This window comes from Lactuca saligna, chromosome 1 (assembly GCF_052625555.1).
Source record: "Lactuca saligna cultivar CGN05327 chromosome 1, ASM5262555v1, whole genome shotgun sequence".
In the NCBI taxonomy this organism is placed as follows: Eukaryota; Viridiplantae; Streptophyta; class Magnoliopsida; order Asterales; family Asteraceae; genus Lactuca; species Lactuca saligna.
The window spans coordinates 47,345,030-47,360,291 of record NC_136417.1 but is presented as its reverse complement, the minus strand read 5'-3'; positions in this window follow the sequence as shown (position 1 = coordinate 47,360,291).

Genomic DNA, 15,262 nt, shown 5'->3' with positions numbered 1-15,262 from the left:
AGCCACCTTGGATGGTGGGCAAAATTGTTCCAAAAAAAAATTCACGCATCCTTTCCCACGTCGTTATCGCGCCTGGTGGAAGTGCCTTTAGCCAATCCTTCGTGGCTCCCTTGAAAGTAACAGGTAGAATCCTTAACAACATTTTTTCTCTTGGAACATTTGAAATGTTAAAGTAGTCGGCGATGTCGTTGACTTCATCTAAATGCTTGTAAGCATCTTCGTGATCCTTTCCGGTGAAAGGAATCTCCTTTAGTGCAGTAAGGATGTGTCCTTTAAGTTCAAATGTGGCAGTAACGGGTATGGTGGGTTGTACGAGGCCCGGTATGGTGTCGTCTCAAACTCTCTTTTTGTACGCCTCCATCGAGAGGTCGGCAATATTCGCCATGATATTGTCGGGTTCTATGTCTAACGCATTTTCTGTTTCTGATTCGTTTTCTCTTTCTTCCTTTTTGGTTTCGTACTCGGTGTCTTCCTTCGTTGGATTGCTCTTTGTGTCTTTGTCCTTTAGTGTTTTGCTGGATTCTCCCACCTTTCCATTCTTCTTGCCAAAAACCGATTTGAGATTCTTAAAAGGTGACTTCTTTGGCGTAGCTGGTTCTCCTATGGTTTTGTCTTTGTTTTTGCGAAAAGCAGATTTCGGGTCTTCAAGCGGTGGGATTAAAGATGAATTTGATCCACGTTTCATAAACAAACTGCAAACAAACAAAGGAAACGTGTAAAAAGAACAAAAAAGAATAATTAAATTCTACTATTACGATGCCACGACGTGGTGAAAGTCACCACGACGTGGTGAGTCAAATAAGAATAAAAACTTAAATAAAAGTAAAAATAACTTAACAATAAATAATCCTAATAAGATAGCAGATTCAAAGTAACTAAAACTGAACCGTTCCCCGGCAACGGCGCCAAAAACTTGAAGTGTATTTAATAGGTATATATATTTATTCAAGTTTAAATTTTATAAAACTAGAATTTGTTTCACTAGACTATTAAACACACTAGGCAGTGTACCTAATCGTGTAATAATATAGCTATGGTAAGAACTAGTATCGAACACAAGGAACGGTGCTTTAGCTAATTTATATCTACTTCTAACTAATTACTAATAAAGTAAAAAATGGTTTTCTCTAGTTTTGCAAGACTAGAAACTTAATTAGTAAACTAACTTCTTTCAACTAATTAAACTAGTACTTTAACTAAAGCAAATAAGCTAGTAGGAATTAACCAAGGTGAATAAGGTGTTGGGAAAATTAGGGTTTGTAGTGGAGATCTGGATACCAACTTGGATCGTGATATCACTTTCCGAACTAAAATATTTACCCTATGCCTGGGTTACAAGAAATTCAGTCTAGGATAATCCAAGCGGACACTTACGTTTCTATGCACAAAAAACGTAAGCTAATATGCTAAAGGGTTCTGTGAATGTGTGATGAAAAACAAGAGCTAAAAAAATTCCCCATTCTGGAAAGAAAGAGTTGTTTATATACTAAACACGATTAGGGTTTCATTAGGGTTGGGCTGTCATTAGTTACTTTGGAAGCAAGTAATACTAATCTAGATTAGGGTTACCAAAAACTAACGAGTTTCGTTAGTTTTACCATAATCACCCTCAAGAAAGATCAATTTAGTTCATTGATTCAATTTAATTTATGATTTGTCTTCATATATATTATCTCCTACACTCTTTTACCCACTTTTCTACTTAACCCTAGGTTTTGTTTAATACTCTAGTCCTATAATTTTTCAATTCACAAGATCATAAGATTCAAATTTAACTAAGGAATATAGTCATATTAACTTAATAAAATTCAGCAATAAGCAGAGAAAATAGTTATCAAAAGTATGTGAGGCTCTTTAATAACCTAAATAAACAAATAACAAAATAACTAAATCCAATCCATAAATTCAACAATAGTTAAACCATCAATCCTAGGCTAAACGAAAGTCATGAGTATTTAGCTCATCATTTTAGCAAACAAAAACAAAAAATCGAAATTCAAAGAGTTTGACATGGTAGAAACTAATGAAAAATCAAAGCGTAGAGATTGGTTGCCTTAATTATCCTACTCTCGAGGCTATGATCGAATTCCTTGCTTCCCAAACCTTTGAACGTGCATTTTGCCTTCAAAAGTGTTGATTCCTTCGAGAGCAAAAGTCCTAATTTGGAGGAGAATAGGATCTATTTATAGTTTTCCCGAATTCAGATCACCACGACGTGGTAAGGCCACCACTCCGTTGTCTTCGTGTTTATCCCATGTTCTACAAGTCTTCGAAGCAAATCAGGATTCTTCAAGTCACCACACCGTGGGAAATCCACCATGATGTGTTGGGTATATTTTTCATCATTTTAAAGCTCTAATTCATACTTCCAACTTCCTATATCCGGCTTCCTGCTTCCTTTTTGCTCTTAGCATGTCTTTTATCCCTACAACACAATTCATAACAAATGAAGTACCTTTTGTTCTATAAATGACATAAAAGTATTTAAAAAAATATTAAGATATGATATAATTATGTGTGCGTGTGTGTGTGTGTGTCTATATATATATATATATATATATATATATATATATATATATATATATATATATATATATATATATATATATGAACATATCACCATGTCAATTATATGGAAGACCAAGATCTGGCCATGACACTTGTACAAGTAAAGACCAAGATGTGGCATAATCGCATGGAGTAACACCATGATTTTGCCCATAGCACCTTCTTGGGGTTGAAATAGACTCGTCATGTTTTGTATGGTATCTGGTGTTTTGAAAAACCCATTAAACTTTATGTTTACGGTTTTATGTATAAATTGTTTCAGGTTTTCTTATACTAAAGAAGGACGCGACTCGATTGCATCGAATCCATTGGAGATTTCCGCTTTTAATAACTTCACTAGAAAGGATTCCCCGGCGTTGCCGGGGTCGGAAGGTATTGCTTTGTAAAGTAAATTAGCATGTTGAATTGCATTGAGATAATCTAATAAAGGAAGATAAACAATGTCATCTAATTACATAAGTAAGGAAATCTAAATCATTATTTCTTGCAATAAATGAGGAAAATAAATAATTGGTCTCACAAATTGAACTTTATTGCTATGAATGGCAGCGATCCGAAAACCACTTTGGAAAATATACACCGTTGGTTTTTTATCCGTTAATGTGAGGGTAATTTGATCTTTTCAGGTAGTAGGAATTGAATTTGTGACCACGGATAAACTATATAGACCATTTATGTAATTTTGGCAGCGGTGGTGGTGGTGATGGCAGATAGTGGGTGGGTTTATGGTATTAGGTGGATATTTTCTAATAAATAAAACATTAATTTAAAACCAAAAACAGAAATATAAATTAATAAAAAAAATCGGATTATGAGTAAAAGAGTAATTTCGTTTTCCATCGTTATCCTCAATGTGTTAAATCTGGTAAACCACATGGACCAATCGTGTAATTTTGTCTAACAACAACAACAACAGCAACAGCAACAGCAACAACAACAACAACAACAACAATAATAATAATAATAATAATAATAATAATAATAATAATAATAATACCAACTAATAAAGTGCCAATTAAACGAAAACATAGGAACCTACGATGCCACAAATAACCAACGGAAGTAGAGGGATTAAAAAAGACAAAAAAAAGAAGCAACTTTAAAATGACCAAAATATAGTTTAGGGACCATTTCTGCCAAAAAAATATTAATATGACTAAATACTAATAATATGTAATAAAATGCGAATGTTATAAAAAATTCAAACGAAAGTGAAAGGGCTGTTTGTGAACAAAAACATAAAGATGAAGGGTCAATGTTGTAAAAAATAACAAAAAAAAGTAGTTTACTGATAAAATTTTTCATAACTTTAATAAATATATATATATATATATATATATATATATATATATATATATATATATATATATATATATATATATATATATATATATATATAATGACGATGCTTGAAAAATACTTTTAATCAAATGGTTTTGTTTAGATTTTTGAAGTTGTAATTTGAACAAAATTTTTTTTTTATTTTTAAATGAAAATGTTGGTTTGAAATTTAGAACAGTGTGTTGATGTGCGGTAAATTTAGACCATTGGATAATTATAGTGATATGAGAGAGAGAGCTAAAACATACATCGATGTAAACCGCATGTGATGTGACTAACCACACGCTACACCCGTCAGTCTTACTAAAAACAAAAAAACAAAGAAGATTTTGAATTGTCTTGTTATAAATTATTTTAGAAAAGCAATGGCTTGATTATCAAATTTATCGTTAAAATACAATATAACTTAATTTGTTTAGAACTAAACAAATCAAATCTAATAACCGGCGGATAAGTACGGTAGGGCGGTGCCGGCCGGTTGAAGGTAGAGGCGCACGTGACAAGGACACTAAATTGTTAGGACAAATGTCCACTGCTCCTTTGATTTTTGTTCTTTTATGCAACAGACACGTGTACGACCCACATTGGGTCACGCTCGAACCAATTCACCGTTGGGAGACACTGTGCTTCCCACGACACGTGTACGGCAGTGAGGGTCCTGCTCAACCGCCCTTTTCTGCACGTAATAATCTTTGATATTCCCCGAGTTTCAGAATAATATGTAAATTTGATATGTATTGAAATATTTTGACTTTCGTATTCATATCGTTAAATTATCAAATTTATTGTAATATTTTTATAATAATTTAAAGTAAAAAAATATAATGACATCTTAAGTTAACTGAAATTAAGACGTGTTAATATTGTATGTATTTGATTTTAAATGGCAGACATTAGAAAAACATTATTCATCGTAGGTCAATAATTGGAAAATTATTTATATTAACTTTGTATCAACACAACCATCTTGTTATTGATAAAATATGTGGCCTTTTTCCAATTGGTATTGAAAATATATTTTGCTTTTGGAATTCAAATACATTAATATACAGGTGTTTTGTTAATATTAAAATAATGAAATAAATAAAATAATTACAAAATTTCAATACAAGAGTATTTACAATAAATAGAATTTTTTTTTTTTGAAGTATTAAAACAATGAGGTTTGTTTTTTTCCCTTTATGTTATTAAAACAATTAGAATGTTTTTTTTGAAGTATTAATATACAAGTGTTTTGTTTTTTTTCCTTCTTGTTATTGACTCATACAGAAGGAATAAACATTTTCGACGACCCATTAATTATTATTAATTATTAATGAAGTTTGTTCATGGGCCAAGAAAGCTAAAGAAAAGATTTTCTTATTCAAAGTTGATTTTGAAAAAACATTAGATTCATTAATTTGGGGTTATTTTGATTTCATCATGGAACAAATGAGCTTGAGTTGTAAATGGAGGATGTAGATTCGTGGCTACCTATCATCCTCTAGGGCATTAGTCCTAATTAACGGATCACCAACATAAGAATTTGCTTTCATGAAAGGTGTGCGACAAGGTGACACCCTGTCACATTTTTTATTCATTATAGTCATGGAGGGATTGCACATTGCTATAAAAAAGTACATTGGAGAATTCCCTATTTCGGGGTCTAACTCTACTAAGCAACAACCCTACCCTAACCCACCTATTTTATGCGGATGACACCATCTTCATGGGTAAATGGGAAAAAAGAAGTATCAAAAACTTGGCTCGAATCCTAAAGTGTTTCCATATTTGTTCTAGGCTCAAAGTAAACTTTCATAAATCAAGGATGTTTGGAATTGGGATCCCGGATGCTAAGTTACAAAGTCAAGCCACGATGCTAGGATGTCTAAAGAATTCTCACCCCTTCACAACCTCTGAGTCTTAGTGGGAGCAAACATGTCGCTAAAGAAAAACTAGATGCTGATAATTGAAATTTCCAGTCTCGCCTATCAAGTTGGAAAGTCAAAACCTTGTCATTTGATAAGAGTTTCACTCTTAGTTAACTCGGTGCTTAATAGCCTCCCCGCTTATTATATCTCACTTTTCAAGGTACCAATCGAAATTCTAATTAGAAGGAGGTTCATGTGGGGGTGGAAATGAAGATAAATAAAAAATACATTGGGTCTCATGGTCAAAGATAGTAGCATCAAAAAAAAAGACGGAGGGCTTGGTGTTGGGACTTTGAAAGCTCAAATTTTAGCATTACCCACTAAGTGGTGATGGAGACTTAAAGAAAGAAGTGGCAGATTATGGAGGAACTGTATAAATAGTATTCACAATTTAACCATGAAACCAATCACTTTAATTACAAAATCCTCAATCAGCGGAGTATGGTGTAATATAGCCAAACCATAAAAAGTCTACCTGAATTCGACATCAATTATCAGGAACTTTTCAAACTGGTCCCGAGATCAAATGTGAATATTCTATTCTTGAAGGACAGATGTTGAGGCCCATTAACGATGCAAGAAAGATTCCCCAAGTTATACGAGCTAGAAACAGTGAAGCGTTGTTTTGTTTCTGAGAGGATATCCACATCAGGTTTTACATGGAGATTTAAATCAAGAACTATGTGTTGGGTTTTGAGCATTCTAACACTCCTAAGTGTACATGCAACCCTAAATACCTTGGATCTATATTTTCTCTATTATACATGCAAATAAGAATATCCAAGGTATTATCCTAATCTATCATACAAAATAGATATATCAAGATAGAATACATACCTCTTTGATGTAGAAAGTCTTCATGAAGCTTGAGTGCCTAGCCCCAATAGTGTGGAAGCCTCAAATGGAATCACAGTTATCAAAACACTTAGAATAACTTGAGAGAGTTCTACACTTCATGAAATCGGCTAGCCCTTTGTTACACTCTCTAGTGTAATACTAGTGGCCGATTTTTGTCAAGAATAATATCATTATATAGTGTTACAATTAGGGTAAATCCTTAATTGTCATGGCTTTCCATTTCCTTGGATCCATGGGTTCAAATACACCATGGAGCATCCATGGACCATCCTATGGGTTTTAGCCCAACTTGATTATCCATGGAGCATTAGCCCACTATATAAGTATGGATGATTTACACAATCAACCCATATATTTAATTAGTCTTCTTTTGATCACTTAATTAATCCTAGATTAATTCTTGATCAATACTAATTAAATAATCTTATTATTCTTATTATTAATATACTAGAACTTATAATATATTAATAACCATAAGTGTCTTATTTCTCTCATTATAGTCTATCCAAGTGCATGAAGGTTTGCAACCCAAATGGACCATGCCGGGTCGGGTCAAGTCTTACCAATTATAGTTATGGACTTAGACATTAATCCAACAGTCTCCCACTTGGATAAGTCTAAAACTATTATTGCGTATGACTTCAGGAACCAACCGACAATCGTAGCTCTCAAAAGCTTCTGTCGAACTCTGACCTTGTAGATGAACTCTGACCTTGTCAATGACTTGTCCATTAGATAAGGGATCATATAATCCTCTGTTCTCATGATATCAGCCGGACAAATACATGGAACAACGTCGTACTTATTATCCAGCAGTTTGTTTCCCGATTTTCGATTTGTTTGACAAAGAACTTAATCGAACACATCAATTCAGTTCTGACCGGCCGGTACATAGGTCACAACAAAATCATCGAGGGGTCTAGATATCGCTTCTATTTCTAGAAGGAACAGATAAACTTCGACTCATATGCTTGTTCTACTATTTGTTGAATTGTACACAAAGGCACGTTTTATAACATCAAGTTACTGATGCGTTTACGTGCAATCAATGCACAACCAACTCATAGGTAACAACTCATATCTCTAGGTTTGAAGATTTATATGATATTACCGTCTCACGATCACTCGAGATAAATTCCATGAAGTGATACAAGTGAGCGTGGGTTTATTCCAATACTCATAACTTATGAGTACTCATGAATGTTGTAGCAACCATTGCCATGACTAAACTCATTTAGCCATCTACAAACCCGATTCATGACAGTCTTGATTCATACCTACTTCCAACATATGAACGACTGTGGAGTGTTTAAATAACTTAGTCATTCGGAAAGAATAACCTAGCTATTTTGGAAGTCAAAACATGCAAAGTGAAACACAATAATAATCGAATCTAATATGGTCTCAGAACCCTTTTGAATATAAATAAAACCACCTTTTATTTATCACCATATTGATTACACATTATTCGATGTTTCAAATAATCAACGTAAGACTTGAATAAAAACAACAGTCATCCCATGCTCCTAGCATGTACACTTTGTTTTCTAAACAATAGTTATGCCATACCCCAAGTATGCACACTATGTTTGTCTATGATCCTTACATTGTGATGTAGATCAATTGAACATGATTCCAATGATACTCATTTCACAATCCCAAATCCTTATTGTAAATGCAAGAATTCCAAATTCATGTCATTTATTGAAATCTGTTAGATTCTAAACTTATATGCATTGATCCTCTTGTAATGATTATGCACGAAGTCAGAAAGACTTGACATCAACCATTACAGAGCATTCCAAAGGAGATCAGCTCCTTGGGAACATCCTTCTTGCATTAAGTTTCCTAATCTTACATAGATTGAATAACTTCCACCTATGGAGACATTTCCATAGTCCCATTTGACTATCACTTCTGAACAAGAGTTACCTCTTTTCAGAAAATGTCAATATGGTCCTACCAAAATTAACACTAGACTTCCAAATGTCCCTGAGCAACCAATCTTTGGCGAACCTCAGATTGTCCTCGACAATTGCTTAATCACTTTAGTCATATCCAGTTCTAGACTTTTCCCTTCTATATGCCTTAAGCATTTGGAAAATTTAGAAAGGATGAATATTATAGCACATGCAATCGATCCTATATTCGAAGCATATGGGACACGATTCATGATGTTTGACATAAAGACATGATACTAGACCAGTCTTTTGCTACAATATTTTTCATTTGCCATGTTTTCAAAATTTAACTATGAAGAGGGATGCCGTAATCATAATCGAATTTTGAAAACGCAATATATATAGAATTTCCTTAAGTCGAACCATTCAGACATAAAATTCATATATATATTCTTGACTAAAGATGATTAAAATCTCAATCTAAGCTTTAGAATTGAAATGAAGTATAATTTCCTCTCCCTTAATTATAGCAAAACAACTTTTCAACCCCTGCAACTTCACGAATTGAAACTTTGTTTTCTATAATTAACATTGCTAGCTTGCAATACTAATCATAATAATCATGCTCCCACTAACATGATGATTATCATCATAACACTTATGCTCCCACTAGCTCTGACATATTTTCAGAAATCTGCTGGACTTCTGAAATTTAGATTCATACATCCTTTCGTAGATAGCTCACATGTGTGTCTAAACAATTTTCAGAACTATGAAAAGGGATGCCGTAATCATAGTCTCAATTGCTTAGGCATTTGCCTTTTCTCACAAGTCCATGTTAGTATGCCGGTTAACCACACGCGCTCCACTAATGACTTTTGAAAATGCAAATGACACAATTGATATCTACTTAAAATCTATTTAGTGAAAGTGTTTCCTCACCATCATTTTCATGAATCGGAGAGAAACCTTATGACACTTAGATTTTATAGTGTATGAGTTCCTATCCATGCGAATTTGTCAAAACCATAATCACAAGATAAGGTTAGTGACAAATTAGCCCTACATGGATTAAACTTATTCAATCTTAGTTTCTTGTCACCTTGGTAACACAAGGCCCACCAATGCTTCCAAGTTGAACTCTGATAACTCACATGCAAATTCAACTTATTTGAAGTAGGTACAGAAATAAGAATTATGTCAACACGATAGGTTGCAAACCTTAAGTCGTGTGCTAGTGATAAATTACAGGTTTTACTCTTGATTAAATCTTGAAACTCTTTCAGGATCTTTAAGGCTCCCACTGTCCTCTTGACATATAAGTTTTTCCTAGTCAAGAACCATTCCTTGACAAAACAAATATTCAAGGGATAGTGCGGATTCTTATCAAGACTAACACTTCACACAATTGGTCTTAGTTGGTCTTTGTCTCATCCAAGACATCACAACTTACCAATCTCAAATGTACAAGAGTATAAAACATTTTACACTACATTTGATAAGTGTTTTAAACCTTACTTTATGTCACTCAATGTTACAATCTTGGAGTATGACTCTAAGAATTGTTTTGGAACGAAGTATGACTCATCTTCTTGATTTTAACCAATCCAACAATTCATGATTTCTCTTCTTAGCCATAACAATGCACTAAGACATCCTTAGAGTATGAATTTGTGATATGGTTTGTAAATCATTAAGATGATCATAAAACTGATACTAAAGTACTTTCCCATCTTTTCAGATTTGAGAAACTTTTATCCTTCTGCCTAATTTCATTCTTCTCATTTGTTTTGTCATACATTGGAACTTTTTCAATGTTACAGAATTATACTTAACCTTATAAGTACAATCATATTTACTAATCTTTAGTAAATCATGACAAATCAATCTTTGTGGTGGACCTTGACCAGTGCACACCAAGTGTACCTAATTCCTTAGTCCTTCAATTGACCCACATATACATGTGATCAAAGAATTAGTCTTAATTTTCAAATATGAAAATTCTCATTCATCATACAATACAACTTGTATGATTCCAAGTTTCTGTCCAATTGAAACTTGGGTGATGAAAACTTTCTTCATTTGGTAAATTCAGACACTACCACAAATGAAAGAATCAAATCCACTTTCAAATATTGCTATTACTGGAAACATATAAGCAACAATTTTCCACCGATGCCATTGTAAGGATATTTTTTAAAATAAATAAAATTAAAACCCCTTTTTTCCTTTTATTTTAAAACTTTGCGGAAAAACTTATCCTTACAATCCACATGAAAACCTTGTTGTTATCTATTCATAAGCAATATATTATAACTCTTAAGCAACAGCTCAAAATTCTGATTACCGAACCATGCGATCGAAACCCATCTTCGCAATCAAAATCAACATATACTTCTTTAAGCTTCCTATCTTTTCTTTGATTCTTAAAAGACATCAGCATGTGACCCATTCACATTATGTAATAAGAATCTCCAAATAGGAACTTAATAGAGTTATACAGTGTATTTTACCTGAAGTAGAGTCAATCTTATCAACTTTAACATCCTTAGGTAAATTATGGCAGCTTTGCAACCAATGCCCCTTCCTTTGGCAACAAAACACATGTAGACCCTTTGATAATGGCACATGAGACTATCTCAGACTTAGCCTTTCTCTTTACCATTTGGTCAACCGAGTTGACTATGGCCGATCCCTTTCCATTGGGAAGAGAAATGCTTTTCTAGATATCCAATGCTACCATTGCCAATGTCCATTTAAGGTTTGGGAAGTTGATCTTAACAAATAGATAAAATCATTAAGGGTCTTGTCATAGTCTTTTTCATAGGTGTTCCAAAAGAACTCACTATGTGACTTAGAAAGTGATTGAACCACCAACTTTCTCAAGACTTTGACACCCAACTCTCCCGTCTTGTCAATATGTGACTACATCTCCAAGATGTGACCACACCAAGACCGTTACTTGCCAACAGGGCTCGAGTGACCTTAAACTTCTCAAGAACTTGTGGGTGAGGGAGAATAATTGGAGGAGATAGAGGAAGTGAAGCATGATGTTGAGGAATATCATCTTCAAGAGATTTGGGAAGATCATATATGTCTAAACCAGACATGTTTTGGGAGATATTCAAGATAGTTGATTTAAAGTCCTTAATATGACACCCAATATGAAATATTAAGGCTAGGACCCAACAAACTATTTTATAACTTAGAAGAGGGATGCCGTAATCCAAGCTATAAAATATTTGAAGGTAGGCGAATGACGATTCACCAATTTCCACCATGAAAAACGAAATAATTTATTAGGTTTTAATTGGATTTGAAATTCCTAGATCTTTTGAGATTCATTGAACTTTTCAATGGCATGTTTCAATCTCGAGTGTGCCCTCTCAAATTTTGTGACTGGGATGCCAAGGATCACAAAACAAGGTGTGAATAACCATACCAATTCACTTGGTACCCTTAATATTATCACCTAATCAATGTGTCGGTTAACCACACACGCTCCATTGATTTATGAAAAACATTAAGTCACCCTTCGTGGTCCTTACTAGTCCAAGTTAGTGTGCCGGTTAACCACACACGCTCCACCAACGACTTGGTAAGGTACAAAGTGTGAATTCCATGGGCTAGCACCAAATTCACATTTTACCTAAAGTAACTAAGATTGGGAATTATTAAGATTTTAGTTACTTTAGTATTTATCATTAATACTTTTAATGAAGGGAGAATTTAAAGTCATTGTCCTACCTGTTCGGCTAACGACCCTCCACCAGTCAAGTAAGCGGTGGGTGAGAGTGGACACCCATTAAGTCACCATTTTATAGGCAACAACCTTATACCCACCTTATAGACCGACTTCGTGAATGAGGCCTACTAACGGTAAAACGACTTGTTCTTATACATATATATAATAATTAACCATTAATGTTATAAATAGTATAAGTGTTGAATTTTAACTCTTTAGAATTCTAAGGGCTAACTTGGAATTAAAGTATTCATAAGAGAAAACTTTACAAATTCCAAAACTTGAGGGCAAGTTTTGAAACTATTCAAAACTAATTAATTCCATAACTTATGTGTTTAAAGTAGCTTTAATCCAAAAACTCTTCAAGTTCCATAACTTATGGAAGACTTTAAACTAATAAAAGAATTAATCTTTTCTTTATTTTTATAACTTATGGAATTAATTAAGGTTACACTTTATTTATTTATTTATTTATTAATGAAGTGACTCTTGAATTTCCATAACTTGAGGACAAGTTATGGAGTCATAAAAAAAAAATTGAATGACACAAGACTCTTCATTTTGTAACCATTACCAACTTTTATGAGTTTTATGAGTCTTTAATGTGACTCTTCATGTAACTTGAGGACAAGTTACACAAACACATTTTATACTCAACTCTTAGATTAAAATGGATTGAAAACAACTATTTCAATTAACTTTTCTATTAATCTAAGCAACTCATAAGAACAAGATAATTCATATCAAACTTCTTCATGTAATTAGTCTAAACCTTGAACTAATACAAAACATGAATCTATTGACAATTATCTTTGAAAATGGATTAGCATGAACATTACCACATTAAAAAACAAGTTTATAAGTTCAAAAACAACGTAGGGTAATGTTCCTAGTCCATTTCTAGCCAAAAACCTCGAAAATATGCTGTCTGGGGTCCAACTCGTCGAGTGCATGAACAAAACTCGGCGAGTTGGATGAATTTTGCCTTGGACTCGTCGAGTCCCTTCATGGACTCGGCGAGTCTGCTGGGCTGACAGCATCAAAACTCGATTTTTCAGCTCCATTTTCAAGTATAACAAGAAAACAAGCCTAGGCTCTTATACCACTGTTGGGTTTTGAGCATTCTAACACTCCTAAGTGTACATGCAACCCTAAATACCTTGGATCTATGTTTTCTCTATTATACATGCAAATAAGAATATCCAAGGTATTATCCTAATCTATCATACAAAATAGATATATCAAGATAGAATACATACCTCTTTGATGTAGAAAGTCTTCATGAAGCTTGAGTGCCTAGCCCCAATAGTGTGGAAGCCTCAAATGGAATCACAGTTATCAAAACACTTAGAATAACTTGAGAGAGTTCTACACTTCATGAAATCGGCTAGCCCTTTGTTACACTCTCTAGTGTAATACTAGTGGCCGATTTTTGTCAAGAATAATATCATTATATAGTGTTACAATTAGGGTAAATCCTTAATTATCATGGCTTTCCATTTCCTTGGATCCATGGGTTCAAATACACCATGGAGCATCCATGGACCATCCTATGGGTTTTAGCCCAACTTGATTATCCATGGAGCATTAGCCCACTATATAAGTATGGATGATTTACACAATCAACCCATATATTTAATTAGTCTTCTTTTGATCACTTAATTAATCCTAGATTAATTCTTGATCAATACTAATTAAATAATCTTATTATTAATATACTAGAACTTATAATATATTAATAACCATAAGTGTCTTATTTCTCTCATTATAGTCTATCCAAGTGCATGAAGGTTTGCAACCCAAATGGACCATGCCGGGTCGGGTCAAGTCTTACCAATTATAGTTATGGACTTAGACATTAATCCAACACTATGGAGGTCGAGACTTTGAATGATCTGGAAAATTTATTACACTTGCTGCAGGAAGTCAATGTTGATCTCTCACGAAACAGTTTTTGTTTTAGTTTAACACCAGATGGCAGATACTCAGTCAACGTATTGCACAAGAAGATTGATTCCATTTCTAGCCCGTCAAATGGAACAATACCCAGTTGCTCAAAAGTAATCCCCTTAAAGATTCAACGTAGTGGGTGGATGTCATCATCAGGTAGAGTTCTTGTGACAGTTAATCTTGCCAGCAGGGGTATTAAGTGTAACACCCATAAATTCATGCCAAATTTAAACTTTTAAAAAAAATTCAAATACCAATAGTTATTACACAAAGGTTTCCAAAATAGTTTCATATCAGAGTATCCCAGAAATCCAAATCAAAATATGAGGAAGTGTACGGTCACTCATTTGCCTTTTCACGGTCATCCGGTTGACCTAAAACAATAATCGATATATGTAAGCTCAAAGACTTAGTGAGTTACCCCCAAAATACCAACCTCATATAACCATAATCATATCATATAAACAAACACAAAACAACCATGCATCTCGAGTCTACAGTGTCACTGGTCCGCCCGCACTAGGCCTTCAGTCCACCTGGTCCACTCTCTGAGTCTACAATATGACTGGACCGCCCGCATCGGGCATTCAGTCAATCTGGCCCAGTCTCCGAGCCTCGACACGTCTGGACAGCCCTCTCGGGGACTTCAACCTATCCGGACCGCTCGCTAGGCCTTCGGCCTGACTATGTGCCCTCCTGGGCCTGCAGTCAATCCGGTCCGCCCTAGGTATGTTGGCCTACAGCACGAAGCAGGACCCGCCTAAACCCAACCCCCATAAAAATCCAACAATCATGTGTACATAAATATCATACGCTAGCATGTATATAACAGATAATCATACCGATCTAACAGATCACTAACACATTAACCATCCTATATCCAGGATACCGACCTAATCGATCACTAACATAACATCATCCGATATACCATGATACCAACCTAAACCAGGTCACTAACATAATACCATCCTAACTACCAGGATGCAGAT